At 39.3% G+C, this 18,667-nt stretch overlaps 1 long non-coding RNA gene across 2 annotated transcripts; it reads left to right on the forward strand.

Moving 5' to 3' along the window:
* The first annotated feature begins 4,228 nt into the window (after positions 1 to 4,228).
* LOC120224260 lies at positions 4,229 to 17,021 on the forward strand. Of its 2 annotated transcripts, none has more exons than XR_005526507.1 (3): positions 4,229 to 4,290; positions 4,968 to 5,111; positions 16,844 to 17,021. It is a non-coding gene; the product is annotated as an uncharacterized LOC120224260 (long non-coding RNA). The 2 variants fall into 2 exon arrangements; XR_005526508.1 differs by lacking the exon at positions 16,844 to 17,021 and adding an exon at positions 5,569 to 5,644.
* Positions 17,022 to 18,667: the final 1,646 nt, after the last annotated feature.

Genomic DNA, 18,667 nt, shown 5'->3' on the forward strand with positions numbered 1-18,667 from the left:
CTAACAGAAAGAAATTGGATTCCAGACACAGTGTTTAAGTGCCTGGGGTCTTGGACTACTTCAGCTTTACAGTTACATCACCCATTAAATTTCCTATTTGGCTAGGGAAATTTGAGTTAGCTTTTTCTGTCACTTACAACTGAAAAAGACTTAAAACAGAAACACCCATCATTTGAGGATCCCCTGCACAATGTAGGGAATCTGCAAACAGGCAAACTTGCATTTTTAGGAAAGGTCTATATATCTCCAGAGCACTCAAACTCTTGCTGCACCTCAAAAAGTTGCTTTTTCTTTCATTAGTGAGACAGGTAGAATAACAAATAGAATTCTCAATAGCCTTACGCTAACACTTTCACACTTTAGACTTTCAAAAGAAAATATTTCAGTTTCACATTTAGTTCCCAGTCATAAATCCTACATTTGCTCTCATGCCTTTGTGAAAATCTTGCAAATTTTGGAGGGCATGTGTTGTTCGTCCACACTATTGGGTTTGGGTTTTCCCACTCCTGCCCCTTCCAAAGGAAGTTATCTAGGCATGTTATTAGACATGTTTCCATAGAGGGAAAGGAAGAACTCCTGGCCAAGATCTCATTTTTGGTTAGGAAAAAATGTGGGAGGATGGGGTCTTTTTTCCTGCCTATAGCAATCTCAACCCATAACAGACAGGCAGAGCATATCGAGACCCTACAAGGCAACATGGTGCAAGGATGTTAGAGTTTCAGGGCCGTTTGTAGTGGAGCATTGAGATTTATGTGAATTCTAGTTAGGAGAGAACAGAGCCCTGATTATAGAGCATAAAGGCAGAAAATTTTGAATGTATGGTGCAACCTTGCCCAGAGGAAAATGAGGCCTGCAGTGGCCAAGAGTGGGGCAATGAAAAGTATAAAAAGGAAAATGCCTGGTTGATTTCCAGCCAAAGACCTGACATCTATGTGAGCTTGTACTTGGGACTGAGATGCTACCTGGATGCCACTGACTCCATTTCAACCCAGAAACTACTCTCACATTGCCTTGACACTAACACCCTGGCCCCAGTCCTAACTCAGACTTTCTATCTACACCTTCTCCTACACAGATGAGATAATCTCCAAACATCATCTTTCACTGCTAAGATCCTCCAACTTTGCTCTACTCTAGTCTACTCCTCATCCAGAAAAGTATAAATCTTTTTGTCATTCCTCTGCATGACACTTTCCAATGGCTTTTCAGTGCAAATAAAGTATAATAAATTGAATGGTGCCCCTCCACTGAATATGTCCACTGGGAATCTGTGATTTGGGACTTATTTGGAAGAAGGACCTTTGCAAATATAAAATTAAGGATCTTGAGATGAGATCTCCCTAGATTATCCAAATGGGCCACAAATCCAATGATGAGTGTCCTGGAAGAAGAGAAGAGGTAGGGAGAAGAGAAGATACCCAGAGAATATTTTGTGAAAACAGAGGCAGAGATGAATGTAATGTATGTACAGACCAAGGAACACCAAGGATTACCAAAAGCCACCAGAAACTAGTGAAATGGATTTTCCTCCAGAGCTTCCAGAAGGAATTAACCCTATCAATACCTTGATTTCAGACTTTTAGCCTCTAGCACTGTGAGAAAATAGGTATCTGGATTTTTTTAACCATCTAGTTTGATAATTTGTTGACAGCCTTGGGAAAATTAAACATTGAGTATAAACAATATTTTACTAACATGATTTTATACCTGGGCTCCTGCATACCACTCAGACTTAACCTCTTACTACTCTCCACCTCACTAGTAGGCTCTCCTCAAATTCTCCCCTCTGTTTCTTCAACACTCCAGCATTTCCCTACATGGGGCCTTTGCCTGTTGCCATTGTCTGCTTGGAAGTCTCCTTTCCACCCTACAGTCTTCTCATGAGAAGATGGCTCCTTGTTGTGTGTGAGACCCTCCTGAATCTCTCTAACCAAAGTACTCATTATCTCCCCAGCCCATCTTTTTTCCATTTCTTTCCTTCTTTCCATATCACATTTCTTTGCTTTATGGACTCATCACAAAAGATGAACATCTTTCTCTCTCTGACCCTCCCATGCTCACGCTCTCTCTTTCTCTCTCTCTCTTTCTCAGAAACAAATAAAAAATTTTAAAAAGATGAACATCTTTGTGTACTTATTAGATTGTGAGCTCAATAAGGGTAGAGTTTTTGTCTACTCCTTTATTCAAAAAATATTAAATGAACATCTGTTATGTACAGGCAGCATTCTAGGCATTTGGGAAATGTCATGAACCAAACAAAAGCAGTCTCTGCTCTTTTTTATTTTCTTTTCTTTTTTTAAAGTAGACTCTATGCCTACATGAGGCTTGAACTAACAATACTGAGATCAAGAGTCATACACTACCAAACTAATCCAGTCAGGAACCCCAGTCTCTGCTCCCATGAACCTACCTTTTAGCTTATTTTCCAAGGCCATCTCCCCATATCTGAAGCATTCCCTGCTATCTATTGGTCACTCATTTAATGTTAATTGAATGTTAATTGAATAACGTCACTAATTCTCTGTCTTTTCGCAGCAAAGCTTGGCTCTACTTGTTAAAGGATTTAATAAATCCAGACAATTTTAGAGACCTTCAAACTTGCCATTTACAAGACCTTTCTCTTATAAAGACGTTGGAATTCCTTCAGCAGTCTTGTCTCATCTCCAGGTTTTGGGCGTTTCTACTAGTGTGACTGGAAATAAGATTTCCCCTTAGAACATGTGTGGGGAAACCAAACAAAAGATCAAGCCACACTGGACTCTTGCAAGGCTTTGCCAAAGATGGCAGACCCCAGGGCACTTGGCTCAATTAACCACTGCCATGTCTAAAGGTCAGCCTCTGGGACGGTTTAATTGTGGCCATTAAAGTGTTTGAGCAGCTGCTTCATAGCAGTAATTTGGAGCCCAGGAGAAACCAGAGGCAGCAAAACACCAGGTCACTTGAAAAAAGGCCACCTGGGCTCCACATACAGCCTGATAACAGATGGGGATTTCCAGAAGTATTTAACCTGTCTTAGAGGTCGTGGCCTAACTAAAAGTAGGTCTCCCTTCATTCCAAAGTGAAATCATAAACTGGTTCTGTGCCATCCCCCTCCCCTGCCCATCGATTCATGTCCTCCACATTTTTCCATCCTTGACTCTGAATTCTGGAAACAACATTACTCAATTCATCAATTAATGAATGAACAGGCATTAACTTAGCACCTGTTGTATGCAAAGCAATGGCAAGGGTCCTACCACATTTCTACCTCCTTCAGCTCTTTACACCCCAGCCCTGCTCAGGTCTACACCCCAAAGACATGATTAGCTCCCCATGGGCATACTTTCCAGCTCTGCCTAGATATGGGCTCAAAATTTTTATTAATCCAACCCTCTGGGCATTCACTATCCATTGCTTGGGACTGGTTCTGAGACAAACTTTTTACTCTCCTTGAATTTCTATCTAATCTCCTCCTTTGACTAATTAGTTTCAATGACTTGCTAACACTACCCAGCTGGTTTGTGGCAGACTTGGAACCAAGGGACCCTGTCTTCTTGTCCAGGGCTATGTATAGTGCTGTCTAAACACAAGTAAATATCAACACAGAGCGAACTAGATTTGTTACCCAAAACAAAAATATGATCTAAATTAATAAAAAGTGCAAAATAAAGTAATATATAGCATTATATTGTAAAATTTAGGATATAATGTTATACATTACCTGTGCAATGTATAATGATATCCATTATGATTAAATGATATATAATCATAGCTATCATTTACAGGCTCTCTTATTACATTTTTATAGCATCTCTATAGGATAAGTAATATCTTCCCTATTTCACAGATGAGGAAACTGAACTCCAGAGAGTTTAAGCAACTTCCTGCAAGCTGCTAAATAATAATGATGGGGCTGGATTTGGACCCTGGTAGACTCCTCCATATGCCTTGCTTCCTGTTCACACAACCACCATTGTTGGGAAAGAATTCTCTTAATTCTACACAGCTGGTGAGCAGAGACACTGACCACTTTTTGTTCTAATCTATCTTTTCAAGGATGTCTCTAGAGTGAACACCCCGAAGGAGTAGACCTAGTACGTCTCTGCTGAGAAGAGGATACATTTGTTTGCTGTCCAGTATAATAAAGATAATATCTCCCTCCACAACCAAATGCAAACAAGGTTTGCTCACAGATCGTGAGGGAAGATTAGAATTTTCTAAGCTCAGGGTTCCACGGATATAACTTAGACCCACAGCATAGGCATTGTTCCATGGGACCTGGGGACAAGGGAGGCCAGTGCAACATAACATGTAAGTTGCCGCTGTGCCATGAGTAATAAAGTCACTTGTCTCTCAGTCAGAAATCAGGAGTCTCATGACAGCTTGCAAGTAGGGTAGAATCTCAGACCCTTCACAATTCTTAACAACCACAAGTCCAGCAGAATAAAAAAACACAGGACATTGGGTTGCTTCTGCCTGCCATCTCCATTGGGACCAAGTATTGTTCATTAATCCCCTTTGCAACTAAGGTTACTCACCTAGGGTCCCCATCTCCTCTGGTGGCTGAATAAATATGCCTGAAGTTAGTTTGAAGATAAATATTATTATCTTTTCCTCTAACAGATAAAAATAGCATTTCCATAACGTCTTAACCTTAGCTGTTTCAGGGAACATGGGAAGCCAGAAGAAAGAGCTGTTACTAACAAGAGAGATTACCCTTCCCCCCCCCCCCCCCCCCCGGCCCTGTCTGACTTAAACCAGAGCATATCTGGACTACACTACTCTTTCCCACCTGGCCAGCCCTGCCCACCCCTTCAGAGAGGTCAAGGATTAACATTGTTCACCCAGGCCTCTCAGGCAAGCCCCATTCATCCTTCCTTGCCCTGGAATGAGTTCTTGGCTTGACTTTGACTGTAGAGACCTCATCCTGAGTGCCTATTGTCAGAATAAATATATGAATGTCCCCATTCTGATTTTTCCTTTCTTAGGTCATATGAAGCATTAGATCAAATCTCAGAAAATGTTCCATGAGACTGATTTACAAGATAAGCTGTTGGAGGAAATTAAATCCACACCTTCCAGATGTACCTTCCCACATGACATAGAAGACAGGACCTCAGACTCGTGGCAAGGTATTTGGCCAATGGGTAGAGCCAGACATGTCATCACTGTCCTTCAGCAAGGAGATAGCAGCGAAAGGGAGGAAAGAGCAAAGACATTAATTAATGACTTAGATTGAAAGGAAACCAAATAGATGAGAGCACAGAAGAGGTTTTTAGTAGTTATCATGAGATTTGAGACATCATGAGAATCCGATGTCTAGAAAGCATTTCTCCGAAACTCTGAGAAAGTGTAAAACGCATGTGTCATCCCCTTTGAGAAAATTAGTTACAATACATATTAACCTTCAAAGTTTTTAGAGTGCTCCTTGTGTTTTTGTTTAATGTGGCTCTGCTCAGAGACCAGCCTCACAGAGCCCCAGACTATCTCTTACACTGAATTAAGGACACACAGCAGTTTGTCACTCCTTCCTAGCAATGGTCCATTTCTTGGGTTGCTTTACTTTTCCTACAATTTTTATCCAGCTAGCAAGCAGAGTGGACATCAGAGAATGAGAACTAGAATTTTTTTTGCTATGATGAGGATAAATATAAATACATGAAAAAAGAAGAAAGTAACTGGAAGAAGAAAAGAAAGGCACCCCCCTGAGGGTTCTCATAACAACTACATAAAGTAAGTATGTTAGCCCCACTCTACCTAGGAAACTAAAGCAAAGTTTAGGAATCTTCTTCTTCAACTCTATAAGAGTAGACTAGTGGCTATAGCAACCTTAAAATTTCTGCTGCCTAATCCATGAAAACTTCCTTTTTATCTCATGTGACATTCCAATTTAGTCTGGCCATGGATGAGGGTGGAGGTGATAATTGGCTAGAATCCAATCACGTGACCACACATAATGCAAAGGAGGCTGGGAAATGTTGACTGGCCACGTGCCCAGGAAGAGGAGAAGAGGGATGTTGAGAAGCCCCAGCAGGCTCTTTCACTAAGGTAAAACAATTAGTAAGTGGGGGCAGCCTTCCTATCTAGGTCTAGAGGACTCTAAAAGTAATACACTCAGCTAAAGTGCTATATCATTTCCTATTCTGAAGCTTTATTTACTTTTTTGATTAGGATAGGTCACCTCATGCTTCTTTAGTGCCCTTTTCATAGACCTCCCCCTGCCCCATTTAAAAAATCAACTTCGGATCTTTTAATTCATGACATGAATCTCATCAGAATTTTGGTTCCCATTCATTTTTACTGTAGTAAGATTTGATACCGATTGAAGGGAAAACAGTGAAAATATATGTCACACCTTTATCATCTCCCTGCAATAGAGAAATGGGGTGGGGTTGGCAGGAATGGGGGTGTTGAAGGTCTCAGCAAGAATGAACCCGTTATCTGAAAGAGAACCATGGCCAGAGAAGAAAGAGAGAAACCAAGAAGACACTCTTCAGAAGCTCCTTCCAGAAACTTGTGCCCAAAGATTGGCCCAGAAATATTGTATAATCGCTCAAATGGCTTTTGTCAAGCATTATCCTGAAAATGTTCCCATTTTTATATGCAAATACTTTTCCTTTCCTCCATCTGAAAGCCACATGTGATTTTCAAGCAGCCAGCACAAACAGACTGACAGACAACATCCCTCAGGAAATGGTTGATATGCCATCAGGTTTCAACACTCGGATCCTCCCCCCTCTGGAGCAGGCCTATAATTCTGCATTTGTGTAAATACATATGTGTGGCATATTTATTCACATGCTGCTGGGGAGAGCAAATGACTCTGCATTCTTTCCTTGGTTATACAGTCAAGAAGCGACTGCATGTTCACAGCATGTTATTGTCTCCCATGATGGGGAGCCCACAGGTGCTCCCCAAATAGGCTAGAGCTTGCCTTGCAAGGACCACAGATCTCTTCTGGCCACCTGCCCCCAACCCAGGAAGAGTTGGGGTAGATTCTTCTTCCTCCACGTTCCCTGCTCAGTGCTCCCATCATTCTGGATACAGAGCTTTTGTTGCTCACCATAGTGTAAATGCTTGTTTATATATGTTCTCAAGCTTATGGGCAATCCATCCATTTTTATAACCTGCTACAGACCATGACGTATAATAATTCTATAAAATTTTATTTATAAATGAATGGATTAATAAAGAAAAACTTAGACCCTTACACAATTTTCCTTAACAATCCAGGGGTCTAAAAATTTGGCATCAAAGGATTCATAAGTGTTCTGGTCCCACCTAAAACCTTAAGCATTTGTTAAACCTATGTTATTACCATAATGCTTTTCAGTTCTAATCCTAGTTAGGAATTTAAATGTAATTCTTTAAGTCGTAAACTGACTTTTCTCAGTGCCTATGATGCTCCATATAAGCATTTTTCCTCTCTAATTGCATGTATTAATGTATCTAATCTTCACCCTGACAGCAGGTGCTATTAGGATACTCATTTTATAGATAAAGAAACTGAGGAAACTGTCACAAAAAGGATAAGTAATTTGTCCACAGACCCATGATGTCAAATGTAGAGGCCAAGACTTGCTCAGGAAGATTGGCTCCTGGTTGAGTTCTTAAACACTATGTGAAACTCATTCATTTAACAACAATTTAATGATATCTAATGATGTGCTCAATTACAATAACTTCAAATAATGTGAAGTGATCTGAAGGAAATGGTTTGATATGGTGAGAGAAGGGAACACCAGCAAGAGGGGACCAGAGACGTTCACTCTACAAGTTCACTTTTGAGTTGAGACCTGTTTGATGAGAGGTGACCAGCCACACCAAGCTGAAAGGGGTATGTGTTGTGCAGAAGATAGTGCAAGTCACAGAAGACTGTGAAACAGGGGGGGCTTGAGATTCTGAGGACCAGGCCAGCAGAGATGGAGTAGAGCAGTTGGGGAGGATAGTACAAGATGAAGTCAGAGCGATGGGCAGAAGCTAGATCAAGAGAGATGCCATTAGAATCATAATCAGTGCAATGGGACACCACTGGTGGGTTTGAAATCACTGTGCTTCTTTTGTGTAGACTTGGGTGGGCAGATTTCAGTGGAAGAAGAGGAATCATGGGAAGGTTGATAAGTTCAGATGGGAGCTGATGGAGGCTCAGACTAAAAGAGTAGTGGTTGGGGAGGCATGGGTGGTGCCCAGACGAGGTGGGGATGATGAGAAGCGCTTAGAAGGTATTTTGGTGATCCTGTGCCCATAACACTTCCCAAATGGAAGCAGGAAAGGACTGTTCTGGAGAATCAGCTGATCTAGTCCCCTTGGAAGAGACATTAGAGGTCAGAAAGTGGGGATGACCCTTTCTTGATCAGTAGGCATCTTCAATGCTCTGGTTCCTGACTTGGAGTCGTGCTGCATGGAGTCTCTTCAGTGAGACATCATCATTCAAAATCTATTAGAATGACGTCCAGGAACTGTCAGAGCTGTTTACTTCCCCTGCCATCAGGGGATATGTGTATTCACATAACACTGAAGGGCATTCACTCATGCAGAGTGGATGGGAATTTGATAGGTAGATATGTCCCCAAGCAGAGGGAACAGGTGGAGTAGAATGTAAGGTCAGGAGAATGCAGGGAGAATTGGGGGCAAGTGTAGAGAGAGAAAGCTGAGAAGAGAGCAATGAGAGACGCATTTAGGGAGGGTGTGGAATTTTTGTTCGCATAGTTTATCATTAAGGTAGTAGAGAATCAGCAATAAATTTTAGGAAAGGGAGAGAGAGCCGTGAAGTGTTAGAGCTGAAAGGAACCCAGCAATTACCAATTCCACCTGCTTAGTAATGTACATTCTCCTGTCTCCCTTTTAAAGAAATAATCCCAGAGTCAGTGTGCATTCCCTATGTATAACCCTACAAACTTCATTATGTCAGCAACTCATGCTGTACTGGGGTCTTTTGCGGAGGGTAAATCAGTAGGTCGTTTTGAGTGCTTATTGTGTGTCAAGTTCTCAGGAAAAACCAAAAATTACTAAGACCAGTCCCTTGACTTCCATTCCTACCAGTGATCTCAAACGTACCCACCCTGAAAATGTGGGGCCAAATGTAAACCCCATCATACAAACTGGATTCTCTATGCCACCTCCTTCATATGCTTGTATGTTGGAGTGTTCCTTTGACCAAAACTTCAGGCTCTTCAAATGGAACACCTTATTGCACGAAATAGCAGAGAGGCTCATATCTTCAACTATGTGAAGTGAATGTGTTAAGAAAAGGAACAGCCTTAGGAATAGAGACATTAAAAAGCAACTTGCCTGACTTTTCTGAATGTCCAATATCTTTTTGCAGAGTTAGACATTTTTTTAGTTATTTAGCAAAGAACAAAGTAACAATAATTTAAACAAAATAACAGTTTATTTCTCTAGCTTAAGAACCTGCGCTGGCGGAAAGTAGGCAAGATTATTCGATACCTGAACTCATGACTCCTGCCGCTTTGCAGGTCACTAGTGTTGCGCTTTTCCACATGGTCACAGAGGGCTCACCCCTACTCTGTCCATAGACTAGCTAGTGACAAGGAGGAAGAGAGGACTGGCAAGCCAATCCCTTTCTTTTAAGGACATAACCCAGAAATAGCATACATCTATTTTTGTTCACAAGTCATTTTGTTCACATGTCATTGACCAGAAATGAGTCACATGCCCACACCTTGTAGCAAGGAAGGCTACTTAAAATTCTGGAATGAGAGTACCAAAAGAGAGAAGGGAACATGGATATTGAGCAACCTCCGCATAAAGAGAATTTGTGATGATTCTAGAATCATCTAATATTGTTATATTGACCATTCTCTGGGTAACATCTCTAACAGCTTTCACTCATGTCTAGTTCTGAAATGTTAGGATATAAATGAATCATCTTCAAGAGTTTTTCTTTAAATGAAAAATTTTAAGCTCCATTTCTAATAAATCCAGGAATCGGCATTTTTAAAGGACACCATGGATGATTTGTATGTGGTTTCCACAATTTGGGACTGGTGGCCACCACTATGGGTAAATAGAATTTAGGAATGGTTTAGCTTTGAAAAATTAAAGTCTACCGCTGTTGGCAGGCACATTGAAACAAGTTTAGACCAGCTTTATAATCAGGAAACCAGTGACCTGAACTGAAGGATCTTAAATTTCCTTATCAGTGTTGAGATTATGTTAATCAGCCTTTCTCACCCTAGATCCAGAATTCCTTGGGTATAGAGAAATTATGGCACCTTGAAAACTTGAGTCATTTACCTCATGATGCTGTACTAAACATAATACTAATAAATTGCCATTTTATATGGTTTTACACACACTGTTTTGGATTTATCTCACTTGGTCTTCCTAGTAAGCAAAATTTACAGGTGAGGTAGTTGAGAGATCAGATTGCGTTGGTCATAGGCTCCGTATCCAGATCTTCCTCTCAGGGCTAGTGTTCTTTCTCTTGTACTGCACTGCTTCTCCTTGCTTCTCATCCTAAGTGAGATCAAAATAGAAACAGCTCAAAATAGAGCAGAAGCAGTGAGCAGAGGGAAGGGTAGACAAATGCATTATAAAAAGCATGAGGTAACAACACAGATGAACCTCAAAACATTATGCTAAGTGAAAGAAGCCAGACACAAAAGACCTCAGGTTGTATGATTCCATTTATGTGAAATGTCCAGAAAAGACAAACCTATAGAGACAGAAATAAATTAACAGTAGCCTAGGGCTGAGGGTAGGAACAGATTAACTGTAAATGGGCATGAGGGATCTTACCGAGGAGATGAATATATTCGAAAACTGGATTATGCCGATGGTTACACAACTCAGTAAATTTACTAATAATCACTGAACTGTACCCTTAAAATGAAAGGATTTTATAATTTGAGTCAATTATAACTCAAAAAAGTTGTTTTGAAAAAGCATGAGGTGTTAATATTAGAAGTCTAATCATTTCTAATGATTTTTTTTTGGCTCTGCCACTTAAAACTTTGATTTAGTTGGGAAAGTAATTCAGTATCCCTCAGACCCTGAATTCTCATCTCTAGAATGGGGATAAAAATAGTGTCTGTCTCCTACAGCATGTAATTTCTTAGCACACTGGAAGAGCAAGAAAAAAAAAAAAAAGTAAGCTTGGAGAGCATCTGTCCACTTTGGCTTCCCACAGATTTGTGAGTACCACCTAACATTCCCTTTTACTTCTTAACTGAAATCCAGAAACTGTTTTCCTCTCAACATACACATTTGAAGAATTAATTTGTGTTTTGCCTCATCGCGCGGTAATGGCATTGGCTGGACAGTGGATCTGAGTCACAGCCTTGGCAGTTCACACCAGAGCATTAAGGCAGCAACAATAACCAAGATGGCGGCTCTGATCACTAAACACTATTTGCATCAGACCAGTGCAAATATGCCAGGCTTCTTATTTTCCTGGAATTACTTTCTGACAAAAAAAAAAAAAATGATTTAAATTACTTTAAGTTGTTTATTTTATCATCTTCCTTCCTCATGTGATTCTTGAGCATTTAGCGTTAACACATTATGTTCCTCGGATAGAAGCCTTTTAATGTCAACTTATCAAAAGCTAATTGCATTTTCTTTGAGGTCGGAAACACTTGATAGCTGATTTTTTTTTGGAAAATTATTATTTAAGTCAGCATCACTTTTCTACCTAGCATTCTGGGAGATCTGCCGAGTGTATGCTCAACCTGCTTCCGGTCTAGGAGATGCTTGTAACAAATGCAGGCTCTGCTGGGGCAGGGCTAAAAATCTCTTCCTCCTGTATTGCAGAGGTTTGCTGTGCTGTTTAATGCATCCTTAGCAGATTGGCACACCAGTTTCCTGGTATAATTTAATGTTAAATAACACTCTAAAACTGTGTCAGGAAATAAGTGTGTGTAAAATGTCACCTTTGGAAAAAAAAGAAAACAATTACAGTTATGACATGCAATTTGCATCAACCTCTTTCGAGATAATTAAAGAAAGATAACAGGAAACACTAGCCAATAAATGGGCTAGCAAGGAGGAAAAAAGAAGAGTCTTTGTATTTCCATGGTTCCAGATTTCCTTAGCATATCCAAGCCAGTCTTTTTCTGAGTCTACTGAACAAGCATTTGTCATAAGCTTTACTGTACCATGAAGTTATGATTAATATTACAGCTCAAGTACAGCGGGTTGAAAGACCACATTCATTTTCAAAGTCACGTCGCATTGATTAGAATTCACTGCAGGTTATTCAAATAACGATCTTCTCTTTCCCCAGGAGAATCTCTGTCTGATTTTTCTTTATCCTCATTAAAGATCCCAGGTGCAGACAAAGCTTTACGTATTTCTAATTTGCATTATCCTTGGGAAGGAGTAATTCACATACCTTTAGTATATAGCACTTGTTTTTGTACTTTGCTCTTTCCTATAATCTATTTAAATAAATCAAGAAACTTAGCCTTTATAAACCCTTAGACAATAGAAAATGCCAAATTTTTACTATCTTTAGTAATGTGTCCATGGATCCCAAACCCTCCATGCCCTCCATGATAAATCAGATAAATTGAGGCATTTTTGTTCCATTCTTGGCTGTACTTGGCTTAAAAAGACAATTATTTTTTTCTTTCTTTCTTGGGGGAAAAATTCATATTGGTGTAAAGAGCAGCTCAGAGCATTTTTTAGCCTTCCCAGAGCTGAAAAGCAAAGGTTCATCAAACAGTAAATGTGGTAGTCAGATAATCCCCAACAGAACCTGATATGTTATTTGGCTAATTAGATAAATTTCTATGCAAGGACTGATCAATTATTGCTTCTGTTGAGATAATTTATTAGCTACTCTTCCCAGTTTAGCATTTTTATAGAATCACATATGGATTTCATTGGCATAAGGTGTGGGCCTCAAATCTGTGACAAAGAATTCTGCCTTGGACTATTTTTACCTTTAGTTTTTGTGTAATGAGTTTAGCCTGAAGCAGACTGACAGCATTGTTGACATTTCATTGAGTTTCCATTTCTCAAGAGAGGAGAAATTTTAGCTAATTAAATAATGTTAGAGTGCTTTAGAAACTACAAAGGCAGCACAAAACCGTGCAGAGTCACACCAGGTTTGTTAAGACCTCTCGTAAATTTCTGAGATCTTTAGAAAATTGAAGTCTGCATAACAAAACTTTTAAAGTGACTCAGAGTCTCAAAATGATGTGGCTGCCATAATTGGAAAGATAGGAGAAGAACAACTGAAGAGAATTTTCATAAAAATAATCATTTTTCAGAATCTGTTTCCTTGGGTAGTACAGCAGCTTCATGACTCTGAAACACACACGCACGTGCACGCGCGCATGTGTGTGTGTGTATGTGTGTGTGTTTCACATTAAAAGTTAGCTGTGCTATTTACAGGGTGGAATTGTAACTTCCAAGCCAGTGAATCAGCATTTACCGTGCGTTTAGGTATGAATGAAAACTGGTCTATAGCCTCCTCGTTCATTTTTCAGGGACAACATGGTTTTCTGTGATCTGTGAACCTGCTCCTGACAAGTCTTTGCATACATAACCAATATAAGGGGAAATTAAACATTTGTTAGCATTTCTAGTTATATATTTCTTCTAGAAAAATTTGCAGTCCGGATCAGAACCTCGTTGAGTCTGAGTAAAATGGAATGGAGTGTGTACATGTGACAAAACAACAACAAACTTTCAATTCAATGAGGGACTAGTAAAATTTTAATGAACAATAACTAGAGATTCCACTCAAAAATGTCTTTTCAGTTGAGCTTGACAGGGTAGCCCCAGGGATTCAATATAAACGTAAGTCAATGATAGAACCCAAAAGCAAGACAGAAATGTTACCATGTCCACTTAGAGAAATATGCTAAGTCATTCTGATTGTAAGATGACAATGTAGCTGTTGACATTCAGGAGCCATGTTGTAAATGATGACAAAGTGATACCTCCTCTGGAATAAATAAAATTTGAAAAGGGCACTTCATAATGAAATAGACACCTACTGTGTGTTTATGCATGTGTAGCATGTATGCATATGCACACATGTGCACATCTGTGTGTGTGTCTCCAATCTGAGAATCTCAGAGAGGAAGGCACGGAGAAGCCATTGAGATTTATTTCCCGTTTAAGCCTCAGGGAACCTTTGAGATTTCATTGACATTAATTAAGCCCACCCCAGGATCATGGGCTTGGTGGGCTTGGTGAACTTTTGTTTTAAAAAGCAAGCTTGCTTGCCAGAGGAGTTTTTTTTTTTTTTTTTTTTTTTTCCCAAGCTCTCGTTTTATTGTGGTTTCCAGCAGGGGATCTTGTTTCAAGGGATATGATCAAAGTAAAGGACATTTCTTCTGGGACATATTTTACATAGATTAAATCTCATTATGCAACTTACTCTTTAGTCTATATTCTTTTTTATAAGCTCCTATTGTATGAATGAATTTAACATAGAAAAGTGTGAATTTATTACATCAGATGGATATACTAAGCTCCAATGAAGTTAAGGTCCAGTAAAGTCAAACACTTTCCGTTTTTCTTATCAACAGTGAATTTCAGCTCACAGAGTCTTAGTGAAATCTTAAATGAGGTCTCTCTCTCTCTCTGTCTCTCTGTCTCTGTCTCTCTCTCTCTCTCTCTCTCTATATATATATATGTACATATATATGACTATATATATGACAGTGGATTTAAGATTTCCATAGCCTTTGCACAATTTTATTTTTAAATATCAAGTGATTCCTTTAAAGAATATTTTGTAATTTTTTGGTTTTTCTGCCTTGTTTTTAAACTATTTCCCTGACTTTTTCAGGCAATTTATTTTGTATGTATTAAGAAGTATGCTGTAGGATGGATCATAGGAAGTTATATTTTCTCACTGAACATTAGGAACTTGAAAATTTGAGATAGGGTCCAGAAAATCTTACATTGGAGATAGACACTAGCTAAATCTATAGAACAAATTCAAGCTTGCACCAAAATGTTCAATTTTGAGGAAAGATTGTTCAATAGCAAACTCTTTAATGCCTATATATTATTGCTTTTAGTATGATATTTTAATATAATATCTTGAAAATCTAAGAAAGACAAACACGCTGAGTACCAAATCTGCTTTCCCACAGCCACAAAATAGGGGAAACACAATGCGAGATTCAGTAGCCTCTGCCCAGAACCCTGATATTTAGATTACATAAAAGTTAACTTTTTTAGTTATTTTCTGTAAAAACTATACAATGTGAGTCTATAGTGAACATTCATTTCAGAATGTAAAAAAACACATGCTCCACATAGAAGTGAAAACCATGCTGTCTTTTCAATAGTTTTGTTATTTGATTGCCAAAGTAAGAATCGTATTTTCAGATCTAATCTCACTTTTGTTTTCTTGCGAATTCATTGGACTTGCAATTAAAATGGCAAGGGCAAACTGAGGAATTGATACTTTTTAGCTGGATCAAAAGGTCCGATGCATAGTCAAGTTTCAGATAAATTGCTCATTCTAGTAATTTTCTTCACCATTTGGTCTCAAAATATACAGCTTCCTCTCGTGGAGTGTTAAGTCCTCTCCTGTTTCAGGTCTCAGGGCTCTCTACTGTGCATTTAATAAAAAAGTGATGTATAACACTATTTGCAATTGTGTTAGAGTATCTGAGGGGTTCAATTGCCTCCGCCTATATGCTGGGTGCCTTACACCCATGTCTGAGAGAGAACTATCGTAAGAAGCTAAACTGGGGGTCAGTTAAATGGTTAATCAGAACACCAACATTTTTCCTCTTGATCAATGAAAGTCAAATTCCCTGCATAAGTGGTTACCCCGTCTTCAAAACTAGAAACATAATTAAACCAGAAGGAGCCTGTTATGATTGGAGGGGAGAGGCTAGGGCTAGTTAAGCTATAACAAAGAAAATGAATTCATGTTAAGCTTGGCACAAAATGCAGTCTTCCTGTTCTGATTAGATTATGTAAAATGTATTTCCTATTTCTTTTGAAAGAAAATAAAGCTATTTCTGTAACTATTCAAAAAGTATTTTGGGATGCAGTGTGTCTTCCCAAACATATTAGTTCTTTGTGGTTTTCTGGTACTAAGCTTTCCACTGAGTCTGTTCCCAGAATCCTCCCCTCCCCTCTGTGGTCTCATGTCTTTACGGTGACCTTAATAATCTTCGGCCTCCTCACTTAGCTCACTTCTGAATAAATATTTCTCCAGACGACTTCTGCATAGCTTAATAATGTATGCACTATCTACCTGAGGCAATAAATTTCCAAAATCTATACTATTTATTGTGTTCTAATTCGTTATGGCTGTAATAATTTCTATTGAATTCCCACTATCTAATTAGATTTTATAGCTTTTATAGTATAGTATAGAGGATATATTTTTTCTCTTGCTATGAGTTAATCTTAGCTAACTTTAAATAAAATGAACATAATGATCAAATTTGTGAAAACATTTAGAGGAGAATGCATGTTCAAAATGTGCTCTTGTCTATTCCATCACGAAATGCCCTTTTTTCATTCCGCTCTATTTTCATTTAGCTGTTCTCCCCTAGATAGTTACGTTGTGGTTATTTCAATGTTGATATGTTATTATCTGCTTGTGCATTAATCAAGGTAATGGTGCAAGTAAAGATAATCTTGGCAAAAACAAAACAAAATTAATGTCACGTGAATTTTGGCCAGATGTGAAAAGTGCCACATTCCCTGTTAAGTTCACTTGTCCAAGAAGCTATTGGCGACACTGTCCTGAACTGTCAGGGTAGAATAACATTGTAACTACTGATAACAAGGCTCCCCTTTCTATAGCACTGAAAACTACATACCTCAGCACTGGGTCCATTGAACTCTATGTGTTATTTTCAAGATGAATGGGAGTGACATGCCCTAATCAAGCGTTCCCTTTATATTGCAGCAAACAATGAGATCATCCTTCAGCACTTTCTAGAACCGCCATGCAGCCAGCCCAGGCCCTGGATATCAGCCTAACAGACTCCATTACCATTCTAGTCATTCCTTTGCAAAATACTACTGAAAAAGCAGTTACACATGGGAACCCTGAAATTTTTCTATAAAAATGTATTTGTAAGCCCCAGATCTAGCAGCACATTGGTTAATGAACGGGGGTGGGGGGGGAGGGTGTGTGTGTGTGTGTGTGTGTGTACAGTCTAATACATAAGGTAATCTGTAAAATGCAATGCTATAAAAATGTATAATGCCTAAAGACAAGAGTACGACCATTTTTTTGTGGAAGTTTTGTTTTAATTTAAAGACAGCCTACTTTAGAACATTAAGAAAAAACAAATATGGTGGAGAGTCCAGACAGCATGAGAACCAGGATGAAACTGCCACCTGGCTGAGCAACTCTTAGCCATCCATCCTACCTCTCTGACGGGAAGGTCAACTAAGGGGACCACACCAGAGATCCTGCAAAGTTTCTTTCAGCTGTAAAACATGGCCATGGCTGTGCCTCCTGAGTGAGGAATTAAAGAACTAAAGCAGTGTTAGTCAAATATCTTCATGGCTTGAGTCATCTGAACCATTTTCTTACTTTACCATTTAGTTCATAGAGACTCCCGCTTGCTTTGTCTTACCCCAGACAAGACCTCTTGAACATTGCTCCAGGCTCCAGCAGGAGAAGCAGAGAGGCAGGAATAGTCTAGGAACTAGGGTTTAAAAACTCTGCCTTCACTGTTGAAACCATTCATCATGTATTATCTCAGGGCCCTCCGTAACCACCCTATAATTGATACATTGTGAATAGTCCCTTTTCAAAGATGAGCAAACTGAGGTGGAAGCCTAAGTTTTCCACTCCTATAAAAATGGCAAGCTGAGAAACAGCATAGATTCAAACCAGCTTTTAAAAAGCATATTTATGGGGCACCTGGGTGGCTCAGGTGGTTAAGCATCCAACTTCAGCCCAGGTCATGATCTCATGGTTCTTGAGTTCAAGTCCTACATCAGGCTCTGTGCTGACAGCTAGTTCAGAGCCTGGAGCCTGTTTTAGATTCTGTGTCTCCCTCTCTCTGACCCTCCCCTGCTCGCTCGCTCTCTCTCTGTCTCTCTCTCTATCTCTCAGAAATAAATAAAACATTAAAAAAGTAAAAAATAAAAAGTGTATTTATCCTTAGAGCCCAGCTTTACTGATCGTGATTACGTAGTGGTCTGGATACTGAAAAGTTGTATTATAAAGAATTTTTTTTTTATTTCCCTTGCTTAGTTACCTAAGAAAATGTGTCTTGTGCATAGCCCGATGGCCTGTGCTTGGCCTTCTTCACCAGCCAGCAACACATCAGCAAGCACAGACACTGTCTAAGCGGCACCATCAGAACAGATTCCAGATTTTCCATTCTGTTTAGGGGGACCACGGGGAAGTTGGGAACTTTGACCAAAGAAGGAGCTAGATCCCTGGTTACCAAATACAATAATCCCAGCTTCTAAGAACAATGGCTGTCCCTTTCTAATATCACACAATTTTTATTTACCAGCTACACAATTAGCAAAGTGTTATATAATCATTTTCTAATTATCTGTTTCAATTTTGCCACAACAAAGGTAAGGATTCAGTAAAAATGCAGTCCTCAAATTTCAAAACTCTCACCTGGGTGGGTTGTATGTCTTCATTTGGCAACAGGAACCTACTGTGTGCAGACACAGAGTGTGCAATGGTGAGTGAGCAAAAAAACGCGTGGGCCCTGTGCTTGCGAAGCTCATGCAAAGGCTACAACGATAAGAATGA

The sequence above is a fragment of the Hyaena hyaena genome, unplaced genomic scaffold (genome assembly GCF_003009895.1).
Source record: "Hyaena hyaena isolate Hyena2069 unplaced genomic scaffold, ASM300989v1 scaffold_1143, whole genome shotgun sequence".
In the NCBI taxonomy this organism is placed as follows: Eukaryota; Metazoa; Chordata; class Mammalia; order Carnivora; family Hyaenidae; genus Hyaena; species Hyaena hyaena.